The sequence below is a fragment of the Hypanus sabinus genome, chromosome 26 (assembly GCF_030144855.1).
Source record: "Hypanus sabinus isolate sHypSab1 chromosome 26, sHypSab1.hap1, whole genome shotgun sequence".
NCBI classification, from domain to species: Eukaryota; Metazoa; Chordata; class Chondrichthyes; order Myliobatiformes; family Dasyatidae; genus Hypanus; species Hypanus sabinus.
Genome location: NC_082731.1, coordinates 18,483,960 through 18,494,134, shown reverse-complemented (window position 1 = coordinate 18,494,134; position 10,175 = coordinate 18,483,960). Strand labels below are relative to the sequence as shown.

The 10,175-nt window shown below is 55.8% G+C and overlaps 1 protein-coding gene across 1 annotated transcript in view; it reads left to right on the top strand.

Annotated features, from left to right (window-relative positions):
* Positions 1 to 5,955: 5,955 nt before the first annotated feature.
* Positions 5,956 to 10,175, top strand: part of LOC132381857 (tubulin polymerization-promoting protein family member 3-like) — a 39,827-nt gene continuing 35,607 nt past the window's right edge. Inside the window, exon 1 of the mRNA XM_059951502.1 lies at positions 5,956 to 6,111. The gene's annotated coding sequence lies outside the window, so the exon portion shown is untranslated. The remainder of the gene's footprint in view (positions 6,112 to 10,175) is intronic.

Genomic DNA, 10,175 nt, shown 5'->3' with positions numbered 1-10,175 from the left:
AGAGTCTCTCTCACTGTACCTATCCCTCTCTGAGAGTCTCTCTCACTGAACCTCCCTCTCTGAGAGTCTCTCTCACTGTACCTCCCTCTCTGAGAGTCTCTCTCACTGTACCTATCCCTCTCTGAGAGTCTCTCTCACTGAACCTCCCTCTCTGAGAGTCTCTCTCACTGTACCTCCCTCTCTGAGAGTCTCTCTCACTGCACCTATCCCTCTCTGAGAGTCTCTCACACTGTACCTATCCCTCTCTGAGAGTCTCTCTCACTGAACCTATCCCTCTCTGAGAGTCTCTCTCACTGAACCTCTCTCTCTGAGAGTCTCTCTCACTGTACCTATCCCTCTCTGAGTCTCTCTCACTGTACCTCCCTCTCTGAGAGTCTCTCTCACTGTACCTCCCTCTCTGAGAGTCTCTCTCACTGAACCTCCCTCTCTGAGAGTCTCTCTCACTGTACCTCTCTCTCTGAGAGTCTCTCTCACTGCACCTATCCCTCTCTGAGAGTCTCTCTCACTGCACCTATCCCTCTCTGAGTGTCTCTCTCACTGTACCTCCCTCTCTGAGAGTCTCTCTCACTGCACCTATCCCTCTCTGAGAGTCTCTCTCACTGTACCTATCCCTCTCTGAGAGTCTCTCTCACTGAACCTCTCTCTCTGAGAGTCTCTCTCACTGAACCTATCCCACTCTGAGAGTCTCTCTCACTGAACCTCGCTCTCTGAGAGTCTCTCTCACTGTACCTATCCCTCTCTGAGTCTCTCTCACTGTACCTCCCTCTCTGAGAGTCTCTCTCACTGTACCTCCCTCTCTGAGAGTCTCTCTCACTGAACCTCCCTCTCTGAGAGTCTCTCTCACTGTACCTCCCTCTCTGAGAGTCTCTCTCACTGAACCTCCCTCTCTGAGAGTCTCTCTCACTGTACCTCTCTCTCTGAGAGTCTCTCTCACTGCACCTATCCCTCTCTGAGACTCTCACTGTACCTATCCCTCTCTGAGAGTCTCTCTTACTGCACCTATCCCTCTCTGAGACTCTCACTGTACCTATCCCTCTCTGAGAGTCTCTCTCACTGAACCTCCCTCTCTGAGAGTCTCTCTCACTGTACCTCCCTCTCTGAGAGTCTCTCTCACTGTACCTCCCTCTCTGAGAGTCTCTCACTGAACCTCCCTCTCTGAGAGTCTCTCTCACTGTACCTCCCTCTCTGAGAGTCTCTCTCACTGTACCTATCCCTCTCTGAGAGTCTCTCTCACTGAACCTCCCTCTCTGAGAGTCTCTCTTACTGCACCTATCCCTCTCTGAGACTCTCACTGTACCTATCCCTCTCTGAGAGTCTCTCTCACTGTACCTCCCTCTCTGAGAGTCTCTCTCACTGTACCTATCCCTCTCTGAGAGTCTCTCTCACTGTACCTCCCTCTCTGAGAGTCTCTCTCACTGTACCTCCCTCTCTGAGAGTCTCTCTCACTGTACCTCCGTCTCTGAGAGTCTCTCTCACTGAACCTCCCTCTCTGAGTCTCTCTCACTGTACCTCCCTCTCTGAGAGTCTCTCTCACTGTACCTATCCCTCTCTGAGAGTCTCTCTCACTGTACCTCCCTCTCTGAGAGTCTCTCTCACTGAACCTCCCTCTCTGAGAGTCTCTCTCACTGTACCTCCCTCTCTGAGAGTCTCTCTCACTGAACCTCCCTCTCTGAGAGTCTCTCTCACTGTACCTCCCTCTCTGAGAGTCTCTCTCACTGTACCTATCCCTCTCTGAGAGTCTCTCTCACTGTACCTCCCTCTCTGAGAGTCTCTCTCACTGTACCTCCCTCTCTGAGAGTCTCTCTCACTGAACCTCCCTCTCTGAGAGTCTCTCTCACTGAACCTCCCTCTCTGAGAGTCTCTCTCACTGTACCTCCCTCTCTGAGAGTCTCTCTCACTGAACCTCCCTCTCTGAGAGTCTCTCTCACTGCACCTATCCCTCTCTGAGTGTCTCTCTCACTGTACCTATCCCTCTCTGAGAGTCTCTCTCACTGTACCTATCCCTCTCTGAGAGTCTCTCTCACTGTACCTCCCTCTCTGAGAGTCTCTCTCACTGTACCTATCCCTCTCTGAGAGTCTCTCTCACTGTACCTCCCTCTCTGAGAGTCTCTCTCACTGAACCTCCCTCTCTGAGAGTCTCTCTCACTGTACCTCCCTCTCTGAGTCTCTCTCACTGTACCTCCCTCTCTGAGAGTCTCTCACTGAACCTCCCTCTCTGAGAGTCTCTCTCACTGTACCTCCCTCTCTGAGAGTCTCTCTCACTGTACCTATCCCTCTCTGAGAGTCTCTCTCACTGAACCTCCCTCTCTGAGAGTCTCTCTTACTGCACCTATCCCTCTCTGAGACTCTCACTGTACCTATCCCTCTCTGAGAGTCTCTCTCACTGTACCTCCCTCTCTGAGAGTCTCTCTCACTGTACCTATCCCTCTCTGAGAGTCTCTCTCACTGTACCTCCCTCTCTGAGAGTCTCTCTCACTGTACCTCCCTCTCTGAGAGTCTCTCTCACTGTACCTCCGTCTCTGAGAGTCTCTCTCACTGAACCTCCCTCTCTGAGTCTCTCTCACTGTACCTCCCTCTCTGAGAGTCTCTCTCACTGTACCTATCCCTCTCTGAGAGTCTCTCTCACTGTACCTCCCTCTCTGAGAGTCTCTCTCACTGTACCTCCCTCTCTGAGAGACTCTCTACTACCTCCCTCTGGACTCTCCTACCTCCCTCTCTGAGAGTCTCTCTCACTGTACCCTCCCTCTCTGAGAGTCTCTCTCACTGTACCTCCCTCTCTGAGAGTCTCTCTCACTGAACCTCCCTCTCTGAGAGTCTCTCTCACTGAACCTCCCTCTCTGAGAGTCTCTCTCACTGAACCTCCCTCTCTGAGAGTCTCTCTCACTGAACCTCCCTCTCTGAGAGTCTCTCTCACTGAACCTCCTCTCCTGAACCTCCCTCTCTGAGAGTCTCTCTCACTGAACCTCCCTCTCTGAGAGTCTCTCTCACTGTACCTCCCTCTCTGAGAGTCTCTCTCACTGAACCTCCCTCTCTGAGAGTCTCTCTCACTGCACCTATCCCTCTCTGAGTGTCTCTCTCACTGTACCTATCCCTCTCTGAGAGTCTCTCTCACTGTACCTATCCCTCTCTGAGAGTCTCTCTCACTGTACCTCCCTCTCTGAGAGTCTCTCTCACTGTACCTATCCCTCTCTGAGAGTCTCTCTCACTGTACCTCCCTCTCTGAGAGTCTCTCTCACTGAACCTCCCTCTCTGAGAGTCTCTCTCACTGTACCTCCCTCTCTGAGAGTCTCTCTCACTGTACCTCCGTCTCTCTGGCTCTATGACTTGTTTTCTCAGTGGCTCTCCCTATCTTTCAGAATCAGGTTTATTATCACTGGCATGTGTCATGAAATTTGCTACCTTAGCATCAGCAGTTCAATGCAATACATGATAATGCAGAAAGAAGAAATAAATTAGTATTCAAATACATTAAGTATAGACATGTATATTCAGTGGTTAAATTAAAAATAGTGCAAGACAGAAATAATATGTATTTAAAACTTGAAGTGGTGTTCGTGGGTTCCGTGTCAGATGGCAGAGGGCAAGAAGCTGTTCCTGAATCGCTGTGTGTGCCTCATTCCTTATGATCCTCCCTCACTGTCCTTGTGACCCTCCCTCACTCTCCCTGTGACCCTCCCTCACTCTCCCTGTGACCCTCCCTCACTCTCCCTTTGGCTCTCCCTCACTCTCCCTGTGACCCTCCCTCACTCTCCCTGTGACTCTCCCTGTGACCCTCCCTCACTCTCCCTGTGACCCTCCCTCTCTCTCCCTGTGACTCTCCCTCCCTGTGACCCTCCCTCACTCCCTGTGACCCTCCCTCTCTCCCTGTGACCCTCCCTCACTCTCCCTGTGACCCTCCCTCTCCCTCCCTGTGACCCTCCCTCACTCTCCCTGTGACCCTCCCTCACTCTCCCTGTGACCCTCCCTCACTGTCCTTGTGACCCTCCCTCACTCTCCCTGTGACCCTCCCTCTCTCTCCCTGTGACCCTCCCTCACTCTCCCTGTGACCCTCCCTCTCTCTCCCTGTGACTCTCCCTCCCTGTGACCCTCCCTCACTCCCTGTGACCCTCCCTCACTCTCCCTGTGACCCTCCCTCACTCCCTGTGACCCTACCTCACTCCCTGTGACCCTCCCTCACTCTCCCTGTGACCCTCCCTCACTCTCCCTGTGACCCTCCCACACTCTCCCTGTGACCCTCCCTCTCTCCCTGTGACCCTCCCTCTCTCCCTGTGACCCTCCCTCACTCTCCCTGTGACCCTCCCTCACTCTCCCTGTGACCCTCCCTCTCTCCCTGTGACTCTCCCTCCCTGTGACCCTCCCTCACTCTCCCTGTGACCCTCCCTCTCCCTGTGACCCTCCCTCACTGTCCTTGTGACCCTCCCTCACTCTCCCTGTGACCCTCTCTCTCTCTGTGACCCTCCCTCACTCTCCCTGTGACCCTCCCTCACTCTCCCTGTGACCCTCCCACACTCTCCCTGTGACCCTCCCTCTCTCCCTGTGACCCTCCCTCTCTCCCTGTGACCCTCCCTCACTCTCCCTGTGACCCTCCCTCACTCCCTGTGACCCTCCCTCTCTCCCTGTGACTCTCCCTCCCTGTGACCCTCCCTCACTCTCCCTGTGACCCTCCCTCACTGTCCTTGTGACCCTCCCTCTCTCCCTGTGACCCTCCCTCACTCACCCTGTGACTCTCCCTCCCTGTGACCCTCCCTCACTCTCCCTGTGACCCTCCCTCACTGTCCTTGTGACCCTCCCTCTCTCCCTGTGACCCTCCCTCACTCTCCCTGTGACCCTCCCTCACTCTCCCTGTGACCCTCCCTCTCTCCCTGTGACTCCCTCCCTGTGACCCTCCCTCACTCTCCCTGTGACCCTCCCTCACTCTCCCTGTGACCCTCCCTCACTGTCCTTGTGACCCTCCCTCACTCTCCCTGTGACCCTCCCTCTCTCTCCCTGTGACCCTCCCTCACTCTCCCTGTGACCCTCCCTCTCTCTCCCTGTGACTCTCCCTCCCTGTGACCCTCCCTCACTCCCTGTGACCCTCCCTCACTCTCCCTGTGACCCTCCCTCACTCCCTGTGACCCTACCTCACTCCCTGTGACCCTACCTCACTCCCTGTGACCCTCCCTCACTCTCCCTGTGACCCTCCCACACTCTCCCTGTGACCCTCCCTCTCTCCCTGTGACCCTCCCTTACTCTCCCTGTGACCCTCCCTCTCTCCCTGTGACCCTCCCTCACTCTCCCTGTGACCCTCCCTCACTCTCCCTGTGACCCTCCCTCACTTCCTGTGGCTCCCTCTTTCTCCGTGACTCTCTCTCTCAGGACCACCAGCAGCAGCTCACGGGTGGGTGGGGTTGAGGAGACAGTGTAACTTTGCCCGGGGCAGATCATTGCTCGTTGCTGCTCTGCTACAAAGCCCCCCCCCCCCCACCTTGGGAGAGGGAGCAAGGTGAAAGGAGGGGTGAGAGGATGAGGGAGGAGAGAGGGATGAATGGGGAGGGAGGGAGCAGGAGAGAGATAACGAATGAGAAAGAGGGGATAGGGACGGTGGGAAGAGGGGAATGTGAAGGGGTGGGGGAGAAGGGGAGGGTGTAGAAAGAGCGAGCAGGAAAGAGGCAGAGATGGGGAGAGGGGTTAAATGAGAGAGGGGTCGGGGAGAAAGTGTGGGAAAAAGACGAGAGAGGAGGAATGAGAGAGAAGGAGGGGTAGGGTAGAGAAAGGGTGGGAGAAGCGGTAATGAGAGGAATAACAGAGGGAGGGTAGGGGAGAGAGAGAGAAAAGGGAAGGTAGGAATGAGAGGGGAGAAAGAGGGGAAAGGAGGATGAAAGAGGAGAGAGAGAAGGGGAGGGAGGGATGGGGAGATAGTGTGGGGAAAGAGGGAAGAGAGGAGGAATGAGAGAGAGAAGGAGAGGGAGGGATAGAGCGGAGAGAGAGGGAGGGATGTCTCGACTCCTCCCCTGCTTTCCCGCAGCTGCAACACTGACACACAAACACACACCCGAGCTGAGAGCTGAGGGAGCCGGTACCGCCTCGTCCCCTCGCAGGCAGCCACAGCGACAGTTCACCGGGACACCGCAGGTACCTCATCCCGCCGATGTGCGCCGGTCCGCAATCGTCTGCATCCTCCATCCCCGGATCCTTGTACCGGCGGGCGGCTCCCTCTTGCCACCACGATCTCGCCCGCCGCTCCATCCCCTTCCCGCTCCCTCTCTGTCACTTTCCCCTCCCCATTACCCCCTCCCTCTCCCTTCTTTCCCCCTCCCCGATTCTCCCTATCCCTACGTTCTTCCAATAAACCTCTCACGGCAGGTCTAATGATGGAAAAGCGATCCACCTCTCTCCTCCTCCACCCTTCCCTCTCCTCCTCCATTACCTATCTTCCCCAGCCCTCTCTCGCCCTACTGCATTCCCTCTCCGCGGGTCTCCCTCAACCCACCCCCGTCCGTCTTGTCATTTCTTCCCACCCAATTACCTGCACCTCCCAGTCCACCCGTTTATTTTCTCGCCTCTCCCTGACCCCACAGCCTCTGACTCTGAGGTGCCCGACCCCTTTCTCTTCCCCCTTCGCCCCCTGTGAGCTGTCTCCATCTGCACGGCCCCGCCCTGGGCTCTGTCACTCAGTCTCCGCCAGCCCAGCTCTCCCACTGATCTGCGCTGCTCGTCTCTGTCTCGCGTCCCCTGAGTGGATGGGACAGCTGTGTGTGTGCTCTCCATGTCCCTGTGCGTGTGTGTGTGCACCGGTGTGCCCTACTTACATGTACACGCGTGTAGTTTGCTCGTGTTCCTGTATCCCAGTGTGTATATACTGTATGTTTCTCTGTGTATGTTTCTGTGTGTGTGTGTGTGTGTGTGTGAGAGAGAGAGAGAGAGAGAGAGAGAGAGAATATGCCTCTGTGTGTGTGTGTGTGTGTGTGTGTGTGTGTGGGTATGTGAATCTGTGTATGTGTGTGAGAGAGAGTGCTAGTGTGTGTGTGTGCACAAGAGAGAGATGGTGCAAGTATGTGTGTTTGCATGTGTGTCTGTGTTTGTACTTATGTGTGAGACAGAGTATGCCAGTGTGTGTGTGTGTCTGTGCATGTATTGCATGTGTGTGTGTGTGTGTGTGTGTGTGTGTGTGTGTGTGTGTGTGTGTGTGTGCATATGTATGGGTGTGTGTGTGTGTGTGTGTGTGTGTGTGTGTGTGTGAGTGTGTGTGTGCATATGTATGGGTGTGTGTGTCTGTGCATGTGTGTGCATATGTATGGGTGTATGGGGGGGGGGGTGGGACTGTATGTTAACTCCCACGATTTCATTTGTAAAATTGTACCTGTATATTTGGCTCCTGGATTCCCACAGCGTACAACAGCCCTTTCAGCCCACTGAGTCCATTCTGTCCTGTTACACTGACTCCATAATGATCCCATACCATTCCCCCACACTCCCATCGACTCCCCGTCACTCACACACTGGCGGGATTAAACCACCAACTCACACATCTCAGGGACATGGGAAGCAAACAGAACCCCTGAGGGAAACCGGCAGGGTTTCAGGGAGAACATGCACTCTGCACAGACAGCACCACGGGCTGGGCTTGAGTCTCGGTCCATGCAGACAGATTTAATTGTTGGGTCATGCAAGCCAACCTGCACATACATGTATGACATTGTATCAATGTTGTGTGAATCTGTACACTGACTCTCTCCCTCAGGGGGATATCTGTACACTGACCAGTGTCCCTCAGTCCCTCTCCCTCAGGGGGATATCTGTACACTGACCAGTGTCCCTCAGTCCCTCTCCCTCAGGGGGATATCTGTACACTGACCAGTGTCTCTCAGTCCCTCTCCCTCAGGGGGATATCTGTACACTGACCGGTGTCTCTCAGTCCCTCTCCCTCAGGGGGATATCTGTACACTGACCAGTGTCTCTCAGTCCCTCTCCCTCAGGGGGATATCTGTACACTGACCGGTGTCCCTCAGTCCCTCTCCCTCAGGGGGATATCTGTACACTGACCGGTGTCCCTCAGTCCCTCTCCCTCAGGGGGATATCTGTACACTGACCGGTGTCCCTCAGTCCCTCTCCCTCAGGGGGATATCTGTACACTGACCAGTGTCCCTCAGTCCCTCTCCCTCAGGGGGATATCTGTACACTGACCGGTGTCCCTCAGTCCCTCTCCCTCAGGGGGATATCTGTACACTGACCGGTGTCTCTCAGTCCCTCTCCCTCAGGGGGATATCTGTACACTGACCCGTGTCCCTCAGTCCCTCTTCCTCAGGGGGATATCTGTACACTGACCGGTGTCTCTCAGTCCCTCTCCCTCAGGGGGATATCTGTACACTGACCGGTGTCTCTCAGTCCCTCTCCCTCAGGGGGATATCTGTACACTGACCTGTGTCCCTCAGTCCCTCTCCCTCAGGGGGATATCTGCACACTGACCGGTGTCCCTGAGCCCCTCTCCCTCAGGGGGATATCTGTACACTGACCGGTGTCCCTCAGTCCCTCTCCCTCAGGGGGATATCTGTACACTGACCGGTGTCCCTCAGTCCCTCTCCCTCAGGGGGATATCTGTACACTGACCAGTGTCCCTCAGTCCCTCTCCCTGAGGGGGATATCTGTACACTGACCGGTGTCTCTCAGTCCCTCTCCCTCAGGGGGATATCTGTACACTGACCGGTGTCCCTCAGTCCTTCTCCCTCAGGGGGATATCTGTACACTGACCAGTGTCCCTCAGTCCCTCTTCCTCGGGGGATATCTGTACACTGACCGGTGTCCCTCAGTCCTTCTCCCTCAGGGGGATATCTGTACACTGACCAGTGTCCCTCAGTCCCTCTCCCTCAGGGGGATATCTGTACACTGACCGGTGTGCCTCAGTCCCTCTCCCTCAGGGGGATATCTGTACACTGACCGGTGTCTCTCAGTCCCTCTCCCTCAGGGGGATATCTGTACACTGACCGGTGTCCCTCAGTCCCTCTCCCTCAGGGGGATATCTGTACACTGACCGGTGTCTCTCAGTCCCTCTCCCTCAGGGGGATATCTGTACACTGACCGGTGTCCCTCAGTCCCTCTCCCTCGGGGGGGGGATATCTGTACACTGACCGGTGTCCCTCAGTCCCTCTCCCTCAGGGGGATATCTGTACACTGACCGGTGCCCCTCAGTCCCTCTCCCTCAGGGGGATATCTGTACACTGACCGGTGTCCCTCAGTCCCTCTCCCTCAGGGTGATATCTGTACACTGACCGGTGTCCCTCAGTCCCTCTCCCTCAGGGGGATATCTGTACACTGACCGGTGTCTCTCAGTCCCTCTCCCTCAGGGGGATATCTGTACACTGACCCGTGTCCCTCAGTCCCTCTTCCTCAGGGGGATATCTGTACACTGACCGGTGTCTCTCAGTCCCTCTCCCTCAGGGGGATATCTGTACACTGACCGGTGTCTCTCAGTCCCTCTCCCTCAGGGGGATATCTGTACACTGACCAGTGTCCCTCAGTCCCTCTCCCTGAGGGGGATATCTGTACACTGACCGGTGTCTCTCAGTCCCTCTCCCTCAGGGGGATATCTGTACACTGACCGGTGTCCCTCAGTCCTTCTCCCTCAGGGGGATATCTGTACACTGACCGGTGTCCCTCAGTCCCTCTTCCTCGGGGGATATCTGTACACTGACCGGTGTCCCTCAGTCCTTCTCCCTCAGGGGGATATCTGTACACTGACCAGTGTCCCTCAGTCCCTCTCCCTCAGGGGGATATCTGTACACTGACCGGTGTCCCTCAGTCCCTCTCCCTCAGGGGGATATCTGTACACTGACCGGTGTCTCTCAGTCCCTCTCCCTCAGGGGGATATCTGTACACTGACCCGTGTCCCTCAGTCCCTCTTCCACAGGGGGATATCTGTACACTGACCGGTGTCTCTCAGTCCCTCTCCCTCAGGGGGATATCTGTACACTGACCGGTGTCTCTCAGTCCCTCTCCCTCAGGGGGATATCTGTACACTGACCAGTGTCCCTCAGTCCCTCTCCCTGAGGGGGATATCTGTACACTGACCGGTGTCTCTCAGTCCCTCTCCCTCAGGGGGATATCTGTACACTGACCGGTGTCCCTCAGTCCTTCTCCCTCAGGGGGATATCTGTACACTGACCAGTGTCCCTCAGTCCCTCTTCCTCGGGGGATATCTG